We start from the raw sequence: 15,542 nt of genomic DNA, 5'->3' as shown, positions 1-15,542 counted from the left end.
GGAATGGGGGGTAGGTGGAAATGGGGGGGGGATAGGTGGAGATGGAGGGGGGTAGGTGGAGATGGATGGGGGGTAGGTGGGGATGGGGGGTAGGTGGAGATGGAGGGGGGTAGGTGGAGATGGAGGAGGTAGGTGGAGATGGAGGGGGTGGAGATGGGGGGGGGAGGTGGAGATGGGGGGGGAGGTGGAGATGGAGGGGGTGGAGATGGGGGGGGGGAGGTGGAGATGGGGGGGGAGGTGGAGATGGAGGGGGTGGAGATGGGGGGGGGGAGGTGGAGATGGGGGGGGTAGATGGAGATGGAGGGGGTGGAGATGGGGGGGGGGGGAGGTGGAGATGGGGGGGTAGATGGAGATGGAGGGGGTGGAGATGGGGGGGGGGGAGGTGGAGATGGGGGGGGAGGTGGAGATGGAGGGGGGTAGGTGGAGATGGAGGGGTAGGTGGGGATGGAGGGGGGGTAGGTGGAGATGGAGGGGGGGGTAGGTGGAGATGGGGGGGAGGTGGAGATGGAGGGGGGGGTAGGTGGAGATGGGGGGGGAGGTGGAGATGGAGGGGGGTAGGTGGAGATGGAGGGGGGTAGATGGAGATGGAGGGGGTGGAGATGGGGGGGGGGAGGTGGAGATGGGGGGGGAGGTGGAGATGGAGGGGGGTAGGTGGAGATGGAGGGGGGTAGGTGGAGATGGAGGGGGTGGAGATGGGGGGGGGAGGTGGAGATGGGGGGGGAGGTGGAGATGGAGGGGGGTAGGTGGAGATGGAGGGGGGTAGGTGGAGATGGAGGGGGGGTAGGTGGAGATGGGGGGGGAGGTGGAGATGGAGGGGGGGTAGGTGGAGATGGAGGGGGGTAGATGGAGATGGAGGGGGTGGAGATGGGGGGGGAGGTGGAGATGGGGGGGGAAGTGGAGATGGAGGGGGGTAGGTGGAGATGGAGGGGGGTAGGTGGAGATGGAGGGGGGGGGTAGGTGGAGATGGGGGGGGGGGGTAGGTGGAGATGGAGGGGTAGGTGGGGATGGAGGGGGGGTAGGTGGAGATGGAGGGGGGTAGGTGGAGATGGAGGGGGGTAGGTGGAGATGGAGGGGGGGTAGGTGGAGATGGGGGGTAGTTGGAGATGGAGGGGGGTAGGTGGAGATGGAGGGGGGGGTAGGTGGAGATGGGGGGGTAGGTGGGGATGGAGGGGGGGTAGGTGGAGATGGAGGGGGGGTAGGTGGAGATGGGGGGGTAGTTGGAGATGGAGGGGGGTAGGTGGAGATGGAGGGGGGGTAGGAGGAGATGGGGGGGTAGGTGGAGATGGAAGGGGGGTAGGTGGAGATGGAGGGGGGGGGTAGTTGGAGATGGAGGGGGGTAGGTGGAGATGGAGGGGGGGGTAGGTGGAGATGGGGGGGTAGGTGGGGATGGAGGGGGGGTAGGTGGAGATGGAGGGGGGGTAGGTGGAGATGGAGGAGGGGTAGATGGAGATGGAGGGGGGGTAGGTGGTGATGGAGGGGGGGTAGGTGGAGATGGAGGGGGGTAGGTGGAGATGGAGGAGGGGTAGATGGAGATGGAGGGGGGGTAGGTGGTGATGGAGGGGGGGTAGTTGGGGATGGAGGGGGGGGGTAGTGGAGATGGAGGGGTAGGTGGAGATGGAGGGGTAGGTGGGGATGGAGTGGGGGTAGGTGGAGATGGAGGGGGGGGTAGGTGGAGATGGAGGGGGGTAGGTGGAGATGGAGGGGGGGTAGGTGGGGATGGAGTGGGGGTAGGTGGGGATGGAGGGGGGTAGGTGGAGATGGAGGGGGGTAGGTGGAGATGGAGGGGGGTAGGTGGAGATGGAGGGGGGGTAGGTGGAGATGGAGGGGGGGGTAGGTGGAGATGGGGGGGGTGGAGATGGGGGGGGGGAGGTGGAGATGGAGGGGGGGTAGGTGGAGATGGAGGGGGGTAGGTGGGGATGGAGGGGTTAGGTGGAGATGGAGTGGGGGTAGGTGGAGATGGAGGGGGGTAGGTGGGGATGGAGTGGGGGTAGGTGGAGATGGAGGGGGGGTAGGTGGGGATGGAGTGGGGGTAGGTGGAGATGGAGGGGGGTAGGTGGAGATGAGGGGGTAGGTGGGGATGGAGTGGGGGTAGGTGGAGATGGAGGGGGGGTAGGTGGGGATGGAGTGGGGGTAGGTGGAGATGGAGGGGGGTAGGTGGAGATGGAGGGGGGGTAGGTGGAGATGGAGGGGGGGTAGGTGGAGATGAGGGGGTAGGTGGAGATGGAGGGGGGGGTAGGTGGAGATGGAGGGGGGTAGGTGGGGATGGAGGGGGGGTAGGTGAGATGGAGGGGGGTAGGTGGAGATGAGGGGGTAGGTGGAGATGGAGGGGGGGTAGGTGGAGATGGAGGGGGGTAGGTGGAGATGGAGGGGGGGTAGGTGGAGATGGAGGGGGGTAGGTGGGGATGGAGGGGGGGTAGGTGGAGATGGAGGGGTAGGTGGGGATGGAGTGGGGGTAGGTGGAGATGGAGGGTGGGGGGTAGGTGGAGATGGGGGGGGGGAGGTGGAGATGGAGGGGGGGGTAGGTGGAGATGGAGGGGGGTAGGTAAAGATGAGGGGGTAGGTGGAGATGGAGTGGGGGTAGGTGGAGATGGAGGGGGGGTAGGTGGGGATGGAGTGGGGGTAGGTGGAGATTGGAGGGGGGTAGGTGGAGATGGAGGGGGGGTAGGTGGAGATGGAGGGGGGTAGGTGGAGATGAGGGGGTAGGTGGAGATGGAGTTGGGGGTAGGTGGAGTTGGAGGGGGGGTAGGTGGAGATGGAGGGGGGTAGGTGGAGATGGAGGGGGGTAGGTGGAGATGGAGGGGGGTAGGTGGAGATGAGGGGGTAGGTGGAGATGGAGTTGGGGGTAGGTGGAGTTGGAGGGGGGGTAGGTGGGGATGGAGCCGGGCCGCTTTCCAAACCCGGGGTTTAATGATGCTTCGAGCTGCCGGTGCGACCGTATCAATAGCGGCCGCGGATCCATTAAGTTCCATTCATAAAGCAGAGAGAGAGGAGAGAGAGGAGAGAGAGTAAATATATTAGACGGGGAAGAGTTATTCAAAGGACGCTAATGGGGGAGAACGCGAGCGGCTCTTTAATCCGGCGCTAATTGTCCGTGAAATTCACCAAATGTCCAGAGCACGAAACTAAACCACCACCGCCCATAGACAAAGATCCCCCGTATAGCCTTAGCAGACTGTTGGGGCAAGTGCTGTTCACGAACACTTATGAAGGCCGGTACGGCACACGAAGGGGTGGGTGACCGGCACAACGCCCGGCCGCCTTTGTCTCCCCAGTGGCGATGTTTACTACGTGTGTATTTATTTTGAACTTCTTTCGCACCGTACGCAGCCATCCGTGCTAATCGGAGGTGCAGGGGAAGGACAACAAACTAAACACACAAAGAAGAGCTCTAAATAAATAAGTTTTCAATCTAGATACAAATTCTAGATTTGAAGCTTTCGTGACTGCAAGGAATCATCTTCTTAGGTTTTTTCGGTAAAGTCACGTAGAAAGTAAAATAAAGATAAAAAAACAACAACCTTAACTGAGCACCACGTACTCGGTTGAGGCTGAGTCGACCTAGGGGTGGCCCACCCAACCCTTTGTCAAGTCCGACGCGCCTCCGATGAGCACGGTTTGGGTTATGTACGGAGTGAAAGAAGTTCAACGTACGCACATATGCATACAAGTCATGGGGGTTGTTTGGCCATACTGGTTGTGGAGGAGGAGGGGGGGGCAGTCGGCCAGGAACGACGTCACTCGCCACTGATGTTCGTTGCGATCGCGAATTAGACCGAGGTCCACGTGTCCCTAGCCCAGCGTGCTAACCACTGGCGCCACCGCTCCCCCCACACAGCATCACCCCCCTCACATTGTGATGGGACGAGTTCGTACGTTGTCATGGTAATAAATGAGAAGATGGTGGCAATGTGAAGTAGTCACTTGATGCTAACTGTTTTGTCGAGTCGGGGATGCAGCCAACTTGGCAATCGTTCCTCGCGCGCAAATAAATAACCACCACGAACACGATACCCTCATTAAAACACACAACTCTTGTGTGTGGCCGCATGGTCCGGCAGTGCGAATTATGAATGTCGCGGGTTCGTTTTGACCTGTGCCTTGGGGGTGGCATGTTTACGTGAAATATATTGACTCGTTTAGTAGTAAATGTACGTGAGGTATTTTTTTTCATATTTTCGTTTCATGTAAACTACAATGTGCAGACACCGAGCAATGAGTTTGTGGAGTAACATTTTCATGAATTAATTTTGAAAGAAATTATATTTTTTTAGAAAATGTAGTTTTTTGTTTTTATTGTCTTTTTTGGCATCCGATGTGAACATCGAATATCTCTGCGGGCTGAAATCCACCGCTGGATGAGTCCCTCCCCACGCCGTGTGTGTCGCGGTCATTATTTCGCCATACTTCCCCACGCTGGTCATTGCAGGTTAATGACGGTGTGGAGCGAAGACACGGGGAGCGCAGAAGTACAATACAACCGATGATACTGGACATCTGTGAAAAAGAGCTTCATCGGGTTCCTCCAGTAATTCCCTCTGCTGCTCACATCATAGCCCCGAAGCGTCCTATAACACCTGTTATGCACCGCGGTCACACATCTTCACTCAACCTTTCTTTACCTTGAAACCTGACATTATCGATGAATCTGGGTAAAGATGGTCACAGGCTTATATGAATGACCTCGTCATATATATTCACAATTTTAAACGTACATATGTGTCTTTCCGCGAATTCGCTCCCGACAAAAAATATATATATAATCAGAGAGTTGAAAGGGGACAGAAATCCCGAGCTGGGCCCGGTCGTTTGACGCTTAAGCGCGTGTCGGATTTATCTCATCAAGTGGAAACAATAATTGACACTGAGCCCGTGCCTGTCCCAATTCCAGCCGGTTACAACAAAGAGCATCCATCACCTGCCTTTCTATCTCTCATCCACACCCCCCCCCCCCCGAGAAGGACGAACATCCAACGCGCACCGCTCACGGCAATGCCGAGAGCTTCCTTTTTCAATAATAGGCGGGCGAGCGCGCGTGGGAGTGACGTTCTACGTAGCCGGAGACGCTACAAGCCCCGGGGTAATTGTAACAATAAGCCCCACTCGCACGCCCGCCCGACCGACCGCCCGCTCGGCCGCGAGTTTGGGGTAGTGGTGGAGGGGGGGGGTAATGAGTGCATTTAGCTCTGCACGTAGCCCTGCGGCAGTCGCGTGCCACGCGTTCTCCGTGTTGTTGATTCCCCCCCCCACCCCTATCCTCCACCTCCTCCCACCCTCGCTTTTAATTTCCTGAGAAGATTTTATTGTATTTGGCGGCAGGGTTTAGGGTGCCATTGTGTGCGACCGGGTTGAAAAGTCACACTCATCTCGCTTTTTTCACCCCCCTCCCCTTCCTCCTCCACCACCCCCACCCTCGTCTTTACCTGGGCATTGTAAGTCACGCTGGATCTTGTTGTTGAATGTGTGCCGTCGCTACCGACGGCAACGCACCTGCTTGCCATGCGACACGGGTGTGGTTGGTGGTGGCGGTGGCGGTTGTTGTTGTTGGGGACACGGCGAAGGCAGCGAGCGGCCAGGTCGGGACCTCGAAACGATCAACCGTCGCCCGTCGCCAACAATGGCACGGCACCTGACGCTCGAAGCAGACGCCAAACAACCCGACTCGTGACGCAAGGGTCTCCGCGAGAGGGTGACTTGTGACTTCCTCCTCCCCTTGCATGCCGGTTGACACGTCTGGGAAGAGATTAAACGAAAATAAAATACGTGAAGTTGTTTTTTTTTGATCAATTCTCAAATCTGTTGCGACCGCAATGCGTGTGTCGGATGGCCCTGCGAGGTTGAATCGTTCCCAGCGGTAGCGCCAGCGATTGAGTGCGTGGTCAACAACTCCGTAAGGGCACTCTTGCGAGTTCATTGGTGATGCTGCTGTTGCTGCTGCATTGGCAGTGGTGCACAAACAGACAACCACAACAACAACAACGGGAAATCAACACGTTCGTCAATAACGACACTGTGGCCTTAAAAGAAAACTAAATATAAGAGGCTACATTTGGGACAATGGCCATTTGTTGGTAGCACATCAATAAAGGGACAGAGAGGCAGTGGATCATCATAATAATGATTGTTGAAGACTGCACCTCGCACCGTAGTGCATGTTGCGAATTAAATAGTAAAGAAAATGGTTCCAAATTAACAGTTTGTTTTTAAATGGCATATGAATAGTTCGACTATTGGTGTCTATCGAGTCAAAGACAAACCTTTCAACGATGATGGTATTGGACATCTGGAGAAAAATAGCTCCATAACTCATCGGAGTATCGCAGGATAAATATTCTCATTCTGCAACGCGTAGAGGGCAATACTCGCATTTGTGTTCAATCGTCAACGCTGCTTCTTCCGTCTTGAGCTCCGCTCGTGTGGCGAGTCACTCCCTCGCTACCAGAATATTCATACCGGGGAAATCCGATGAGCTATAAAGCACAGCGGCGTCAGTGTCAACTTATTGACACAAACTGAAAACTTCTCTCTCTCTCTCTAGCTCTTCGATGTATTTCCCCGCACCTCTGGATGTCCCCTGGAAGTTCACCGTGTGCTCGTTGCAAATGTCACAACGAGTGAACGTTGCTGAATGTCGATGAGCGCACTTGTGATGGACCCATGAGAGTGCGACCATAACGAGTACTCGATCCGGACCTACGAAGACTTCGCCTATCGTAACAAATAATTATCTCTCTCTCTTTCGTTCCGCATCTCGTCTCCTTCATCATTTCCTCTATATTCGTGACGCTCATTGCTTAAGGACGCCTTGTATAAATATAAAATGTTGTTATTATCATGCTCTTCTGCGGCCGTCTGGAACGCTCTTCCCCCCGATATTAGGAAGCCGCTGGAGCTATTTACTTTTAAGTCATCCAGATCGAAAACCCATTTCTTTAGAACTGCTTTTTGTGTCCAGCCTGTTGTTCTTTCCCCGCACCTGCGATCAGCACGGTCGGCCGCGTGCGATGGGAAAGAAGTTCAACGTACATACGCATGAACACACATCATCATCATTATTATTATTGCTACTCTGACGCTCGCTACCATAGCCAGGTAGCACAGCGAACCACGCGTCGCTTGGCATCGCTCACTCGCTTCGCACGCATGAGCACAACGCATTAGCAAAGCCCTGGCACCTGTCACTTGGCAATCACGGAGCAGTGACTCTCTGTGGCTGCCCTTTTGACCTTTTCGCATCTCTAATCTTCTCTCGCGGCAAAGCCACCGAGAAGAAGGAGGAGGAGAAGGAGAAAAGCCAAATTAAACCTCTCTGATACTCTCGAGACTTGAGTAAATAAATGACTGTCTATAATCTTCCACGCGGAGCAAAGTAAACCGTCATGCGATGTTGATGTCCTCTTCAAAAGCCCTCCTCGTTACGAATGCGCCTAATGTGGTGGCCCGGGCACAAGCAAACCCGCCACGTTGACTGGCCCCCGTGGGATCAAGAACTTATTTATTTTTTAAAGTACGCTCCAAGACTCGGCACGAAGACGGTGCTTCCCCGTCTTCCTTTTTTTTTGCTTTCTAACCGGCTCCATTCTCATCATTATCAGCGGCCCGATCGGTGTTATCGGAGTAATCCGGCGCGACTCATTCCTTTGTCTCAAAATCCCAGACTCGCGTCTATCCGGGCGCACTAATCCCGGCGCTCTGTGAGCTCCACTCGCCCGCGCAGGCTGACGTGGAGCCAGCAACAGCTTCGCGCAGGGAGACGCGCGGTTGTGTCGAGGGCCGATGCCAATGCGTGTTCACGACGACGCAGAGAGACGGTAGCCTGGTGAGAAGATGCTACTGCCCAGGGGTTGTGGCGGCCGTGCTGCTTGTGTACGGGCGTGGGGGGAGGGTGTGGGTTGGGACCGCGTGTTGTCCGACGATTCGGACACCGTGGAGGCTTTTGGAAGCGAATTGGAAATCTCAGCAAGTGAATTTAAGTCAGTTCCGCAAGACGCTCCCAGCTCGTGGAGCGAAACGTCGGACATCGTGTCGGAAAAAAAACACGCGGTACATGACGAGAAGACATCAGAGATACATGTACAATACTGGACATCTGTGGAAAAAGCTTTATAGCTCATCGGATTCCTCCAGTATAAATATACATTCTGATTTTGATTCTGATACATCTACAGCCCTTTTTTTCAATCGACTGCGGCATGAATGCCTCCGCATGCCGTCTCGGTCACATGCGTGTGTGTGTGTTCGAACATATTTCGATTTAAAGCTTTCGTGATTGCAGGGATTCATCTTCTTGGTTCATTCGGTAAAGTCACGTAGAAGGGAAATAATAAAATAATAAAAACTAAAATATAATAAAATAATTCTCACGACGTTTCGGCCACAACGCAAGCAGCCGTCCTCAGGTGAAGACCAGGTCTGTCTACGTGACTTTACCGAAAGAACCAAGAAGATGTTTGAGCATACTTCACAACGCTGGCCTCTGCAGGTTGGTGAATGGCCTAGCGGGTCACCAGGATCGCTCGCCGCGGCCTGGGATCAATCTCATGCCACTGGGGTTCACAGCGCAGCGCCCTCAACCAGTGTGGCACCCGTGCCCCCCCCCCTCCGGCCCATTCGTTGGACCCCGCGCAGCTGCACCGCCTGCACAATCGATGGAGCCCGTGCAGGATTTCTAAACGCAGCCGGCACGTCTGGAGCGGTGCCGTTGCACGGCGAACGGACAGAAACTCCGGCGCAACGCTACACGACGCGTGTGCAACAAGGGGGTTCCCGGTGAACATTTGAACGCAAGTTGAACGACCCGGCGTCACGTCCATAGAGTGGCTTTCGCCGTGCCAGCAAATGAAAGGCGATTAAATATGCATGGGGAGAAACAGACGCGGAGCAATGCGGCAAGCCTGCGGAGACGCGCCGGAGGGACGAGTGTCAGCGTGGAGGAATTTGAAGCTGCGGTGTCAAGCTCCCCCCCCCCACTTTGGCCAGCTTGCATTGCATTTAAGAGTTCAATCCCCGCAGCAGGCACGCGCAGCGATGTCTGGGAGGTGTTAGTAAACTGGCTGCTAAAGAGCCGGCGATGACACTTTGCAAGAGTAAACAATAAACAGCACACAGCGATCGGCCGTGCGCCGTTCTCCCGTCAACTCCTCGTGTTTTACGCGCAGAGACAGGGATATATTGCGCGCAGAGACATATCCACCGCGTGTCTGGCTTGCAACAGCATAAGGTCATCGCGTGACTGCGACATGGCTCACAAAGCAGTCCTTAAAGAGCCGCATTGGGCTCTTCAAGGACTGCTTCGTGGCGTTCTTTATTAAGGAGGCCCACCGTCTCGCGTTCACCGCGTGCAGTTGTTGCGCCTCTTGAAATATTGAGTGCGCGCGTGCGTGTGTGTGTGTGCGTTTGTTGTTGTTGTTTAAGTCACATACCGACTTGGAACAAAAACGGCCCTTCTTGTCATTGCGGGGTAACCGACCCCTGCGTGAGACCTTCACGTGGCCCTCTGTGGCGTAGCCACCTCGTTCCGGAGGGGCCCGGACACAGGGCTTACACAGAGCGGGGGCAGTGGTAGCGGGCGGTGGGGCAAAGACACCGAGACAGACTTTGCGTGTTGTGTGTGTGTGTGTGGGGGGCGGGTGTGGGGTGTAATCCCTTGCACTGGGGGTTACAACAGCCTCGACACGCCACAGCGCTGCGTTAGAGACCCACGCGCGCCCGTCCGCGCGTGCGACCCCGTGTGTACATTCACGCTCCACGTGCAGTGATCTCCTCTGCCCCAATCCACTCAGTGTCCCCCGACTGCCTCTTCCTTAACCTCGTCTCTCCCCCCCCCCCCCGGTTCCACCCAGTTACAGACCCCCCCACCTTATTAATCCTCAATCCAGGACCTGCATTGCCCCCCAGCCCCACCTCCCCCTCCCCTCCATCCGTCGCCTGCTTCAGACGAGCAGTGAGACTCAATCTGGAGTCGCGCACTGGTAGGGCTCTCAAGAGGCACCCCATAGAAGAGGTTGGATCCGGAGATACGGCCCCAAGTCTGGCTCCTTTTGCCTCGCTCGAGTTTTTGGCTCAAGCCCCCCCCCCACACACCCCCTCGCTGTCATGAGATAGGAGGGAGACAAGCTTACGGTAATCCCATTTCAGACGATGTCGCAATCACGGAGTGCGGGAGCGTGGAGGGTAACGGGGGTGGTGGCGGTGGCGGGCGTTTTGGTGGTGGTGGGGGGGGGTTGGGGAGATGATTCTGGATGGAACAAAGTGTGTCATGTTTGTTCGTTTGCTCAACTGTTGACTCTCTAGATCCCCCGCTCAAGGGAGCGTTTGTTACCGTGCAGTTTGTTCGAGCTAAAGCCGAATCTACCGGATAATCCAATTTCTTGGCAGCAGAGTTCGGGGCGGGGGACGGGGGGGGGGGGCGGGGGGGGGGGGGGACGGTGGCGCAGTGGTTAGTGCGCTGCGCTACGGACCCGGCCACCCGAGTCCGACTCCAACTTCAGGACCATTAACGGTGGCGAAAATCTTGAAGCGGTATTGGGACCTCCCCGAGTTCGACTCGTCCTCAGATGAGGACCTGGAGTTCGGTGTGTAAGCATCGCCACTCGGGAGACGAAGGCGGACGGGCGTGGTGCTGGCCACCAACCCCCTCGTGTGCCATGGCGGCCTTCATAGGTGCTACTCGCTAACAGCGCTTGCACCAAGAGTTCGTTAAGGCTACGCGAGGCGTCGTTGTCTGTGGCGGTGGCGGCAGCAGCACCATGGGCCACGTCATCACGGGTGGTGGATGGGAGGGACGGCGGTGGAGACGCACGAGGAGACACGCTCCGTCGTTCGGTCACAAGAATATCCAGCGGGAAGGAAAGCCGTCACCTGCCGTGCAAACCGACTCGAGTGGTGTTCTCCCCACTGCTGGCGTTGATGTACAGTGACAGTGATAGCTGACTGTGACTCGGGACATCGAGTCTCCGTTACGAGGCCCCGCGATTCCGTTCTGGGTGGCGACCGCAGCCTTCGCACACACCGGAAGAGTTTTAAATTTTAAATTTGTGCATCATCCATCATCATCATCATCAATGATCATCAAGTATCCACAACACCTTTACGCTAGAATGTAAAAATATATTCTTTAGCAGTGATCCACGCTAACCGAGGCAGTTGAGGATGATCCTTGCTCGAGGTTTTTACGCCGATAACCCCACAGTCAGAATCAGAATTTTTATGTCGATAGGAGGAATCCGATGAGCTATGAAGCAGTCTTCACAGATGTCCAGCAGAACAACTGTGGCTCAGCGTGAGGGAAGTCGCCCGTTCTCCACCACTGTGCTCAGTCTTCTTGGTTCTTTCGGTAAAGTCACGTAGAAGGGAAATAATAAGATCATAAAAATAAAACATAATAAAATAATACAAATTTAACATAATAAAATAATTCTCACGACGTTTCGGCCACAACGCAAGCAGCCGTCCTCACACAACGCAAGCAGCCGTCCTCACCTGAGGACGGCTGCTTGCGTTGTGGCCGAAACGTCGTGAGAATTATTTTATTATGTTTTATTTTTATTATTTTATCATTTCCCTTCTACGTGACTTTACCGAAAGAACCAAGAAGATGAATCCCTGCAGTCACGAAAGCTTTAAATCGAAACTGTGCTCAGTGCTTATTGTTTAGAGTCAGAAGGTTCAGGGTCAAAAGTTTATTCCCCGAGTAAAACCCACTGAGCACAGGAGCTCTTTTTCAAGGGGCAACGATGCCTATGCCTGGACGAACGTCCACCAAATGTGTAACGACTACTGCAACTATAACCCAACAAAGACCACAGCGTGACCAAGGCAGATACGAAATCAACAAGTCCGGATGAGGACACCGACTGAGATCATTTGGTGGCGTTATCAGACACTGCAGCCCAACGTTATTATTGGAGTACGTGTTATGCATTAAAACGGCAGCATTCCGCGTTATAACAGGCGCGTTGCACGTTATAATGAGGGCGGTCCCCGTTATAAGAGGCGCATTGCACATTTACAACGGAGGCGTTCCGCGTTACAACGGGCACGGTTGCACGTTGTGCAAAGTGTTGCCTATGGAAGCACCGCGTTGTAGCGCAGGCGCCTTGCGGCGCGATCAGCGCGTGTTAAAGCGAGGACTCACCGTGCAGTGTCAACATCGCCCGAGGAAATCAACGGTGCCCGCTTGCGATCGGCCGGCCTAACGCGCACGGCTGATGCTTCTCCTCCGTCGTGCCCGCGAGTGAGAGCGAGCGAGCGAGCGAGCGGGAGAGGTTGAATCTACTGCCGACACGTCTCACAACACGCGTGTTTAGAAACTGTAGTATTAAGGCAGAATACAAACATATTAAGGTGATTTAAACAAAGTGCTGTGCCCTGTATAAACAGTTTCTCCCGTGGATGGAACGGGGGCTTGTTTAGTTACAACGTCTATGTTCATATGGTTAAACCAATGTGGACCTTTCCTTAGTGTCAATATGTGAGAATGAAGAGATAGCCAACCCGGCGTTCCAACTTGAGATGTGTTTGCAAAAATCATTTCGAGTCATAATAAAAAAAAGTTCGCAGGAATCCCCCAAGACAAACACACACACACTATTACAACAACAACTAAAAACATACCCCCCCCCGCCCGCCAACAAAACAAACTTCCGGAGGCAAAAAAAAATAACTGGGAAAACATTTATTTTGCCGTGCAAAGCAAATATATCGATTGCTTTAATGAATTTTTATTTTTCAGATAACTTGTGTGTGTGCGCGCGCGCGCGTGTGTTCAAGTGTGTGCGGTGGCTCGCACGCGGGCGGACGGCCGTTTAAGCTAAATATTATTATGTGCAGAGCATTTCTGTCAATATGTTTAAGGGTTTTCTGTAAATTTACTGCAAGGGGCGATACAGACGCAAATACCTGGACGACAATTATTTGTGCTGTCAATATTGCGCGCTTCTTTCTCTCCGTTTCAGACACCATCGGCACTCGTCAGCCACAGACTGTTGACACATCTCTTGACTCTATCCTGTAAAAGCATGTACGGGTACAGCGCGTGTCTACGCAGCATTATATGCTCGTGTATCTCGTTAAGGAGCATGAACGATCACGCGAACTGCTGCCGTCATCCTCGCAGCGGCGGATTTTTGGCTCAACCATCGAACGAAGAGGGTGGTGGTCACCGCATCGCCGCGCGGCGCTTTCAGATGCGCTTCTGCGGCCGTCTGCAACGCTCTTCCTGCCGATATTAGGAAGACACTTTACAAACGATCATCTGGATTTATAACTAATTTATTTAACACTGCTTTCTGTGCTCAGTTTGTTGTCCTTCAACGACACACATCGATTAGCACGGCTGGCTACGTACGGTGCGAGCAAAGTTCAACGTACGTACGTATGTACGGCGGCAAAACGTCCAGGAGTTCAATGCCAATGTCGAGGTTTGACTGCTGGCCACGATGAGAGAGGGCTTCGGGAGAGAGAGAATTCGCGTCGTCTTGCTGTTTCTTCACCACCTCCGTTGAATGAGCGCACACCACAGTGGGGTTTACGCTACAGCCCATACTTTTAGTTGTGTGGCCACAATCGCACTGCTGTGGCTTGTTTTGTAATCTCTATGAGTTTCTATGAATCTCTATGGGTCTTTGTGGGTTTCTATGCATTTACGTATGTTGAACTTCTCTCGCACCGTGCGTAGCCAACAGTGCTAATCTATCTTCTTGGTCAGAGCCAAGATGTGCGCTATTTGGGTCTTGATTCAGGCGTTTATTATAATTCTGGATGAGGTTTCAATGATAAATTCTGGATGAGGTGTTTATTATTATTCTGGATGCGGTATCTATTATAATGCTGTATGTCAGCTAGATGCTGAACACCACTCCGTGTCTCTACAAATCGCAAATACGTTTCAGTCCATATCAGTTCATTCATATATCAGTTCCAGACTCTGCGGGCTGAGACCCACAAAGTCGAAACTGGTGGACAGTTTCGCACGCTTGAACAAATTACACTTGACAAACCATTGGGGCCGATTGGCTAGAATATTGTTTCAGCGACACGTGGAAACATCGATCGGAGCTGTGCTTATGGGTTTATTTTATTACCCACAATTCTCCACGGTAACACATAACGAGTTTGAGTTTGCTCTCTCTCCCCCGTGGTCAATAATTAAAAATGTATACTTCTAATAATTAAACAAATCCACGCAGTGCTCTGTTCATGTTGCGAGCAGTGCGCTCGGTACGGCTCGATCGGATAATCATTATTTTGAAATCAATGCTCTGATATTGGACCGTGGTTCTATGCTGCCGAGTCAATGCTCTCTACACCTTCACTCTAACTGCACTGTGCAGCGCGGTGCAGTATGGTAAAATAACCCCCGGCGACTCCCTCGGCGCAGAGATGGGCTCCCATCTCACGGTAGACTGGACAAAGGGCTGCACGTTAAATTGAAATTACGGATCAACTTCATCTGTCTGAACCGACACGGCGTTTGTACAAATAGTTCATATTAAAAAATAAAACACAATGCCAGATGTGTTTCTTTAAACGCGTAGCAGGCTTTCGCGACCGATGTTATGATTCATAACTGATTCATGGGTCAGACGGCACGAGTTAAATTCGCGTCTCAAAACCCTCTGCCACCTGGAAGAGCCAATCAATTCCGACTACTGCCTGATGATGCCGGCTGCAACTACCAGCGTCACGTCAGGAACCCAACTGTTACATGTGTCTTCTTGGTTCTTTCGGTAAAGTCACGTAGAATGGAAATAATAAAATAATAAAAATAAAACATAATAAAATAATTCTCACGACGTTTCGGCCAGAACGCAATCAGCCGTCCTCAGGTGGAGAACAGGTCTGTCGAGAAGACAGATGAATCCCTGCAGTCACGAAAGCTTTAAATGGAAATGTTACATGTGTGTGAAGATCAATCTCTGACGTCACTGCGGTAGTGTGCTCCTGAAGCAGCAGTCGTAATAAATTGGCACGTTTGCCTATCACGTGACAACTTTATTCATTGGCCCTGGTCGGTTGGTGGAGGGTTTACAACGCATGTTTTAGCAATGCAGCGATCCGAACCAAACGTTTATTATGAATCGAATTAATTCCGGTTAAACAAAAAAAACACATTGACCGTAAATAATGGGCTCAACTATTTGCGAACATAAAACCTGTTCCAATGCCTTCTGTACGATAATAAACAACAACAACTACTCATCACACGATACCAATCTAGAAATCGCCTCCTACGGAGAGCTAGCCGAATGTTGACATCGTTCGTCCGTCGGTGGGAGAGGTGAGTCACCAGAAACGACTGAGCCAGGGGCTTTTATTTTGTTCGGGCTCTGCGATTGATTTTTCTGAAGTTCTTTTTGACATGGTCATTATTTTGGAATTTCACCAGTCGCGTAAAACATTAACTCCTGGACAAACAATGGCGGACTTTATCTGAATTCGTCTCATCTGAAACATAAAAAAATGTAATAAAGAACAAAACAACTCGCTATGGTTAAAGAATTGATGTCAAGTATAAAACGTGCAAAAGCAAAGTTCCCCCGTGC

General features: G+C 53.1%; 1 long non-coding RNA gene across 1 annotated transcript in view; it reads right to left on the bottom strand.

The window, feature by feature from the left end:
- Positions 1–15,542, bottom strand: part of LOC144723541 (uncharacterized) — a 97,608-nt gene that overhangs the window by 24,017 nt on the left and 58,049 nt on the right. Inside the window, exon 3 of the long non-coding RNA XR_013586214.1 lies at positions 5,488–5,730. This is a non-coding gene — a long non-coding RNA (uncharacterized LOC144723541). The remainder of the gene's footprint in view (positions 1–5,487; positions 5,731–15,542) is intronic.

The sequence above is a fragment of the Lampetra planeri genome, chromosome 18, assembly GCF_965212315.1.
Source record: "Lampetra planeri chromosome 18, kcLamPlan1.2.h2, whole genome shotgun sequence".
Taxonomy (NCBI): domain Eukaryota; kingdom Metazoa; phylum Chordata; class Hyperoartia; order Petromyzontiformes; family Petromyzontidae; genus Lampetra; species Lampetra planeri.
Note: the sequence above shows the minus strand (reverse complement) of the source record. Positions and strands in the feature narration are given on the sequence as shown.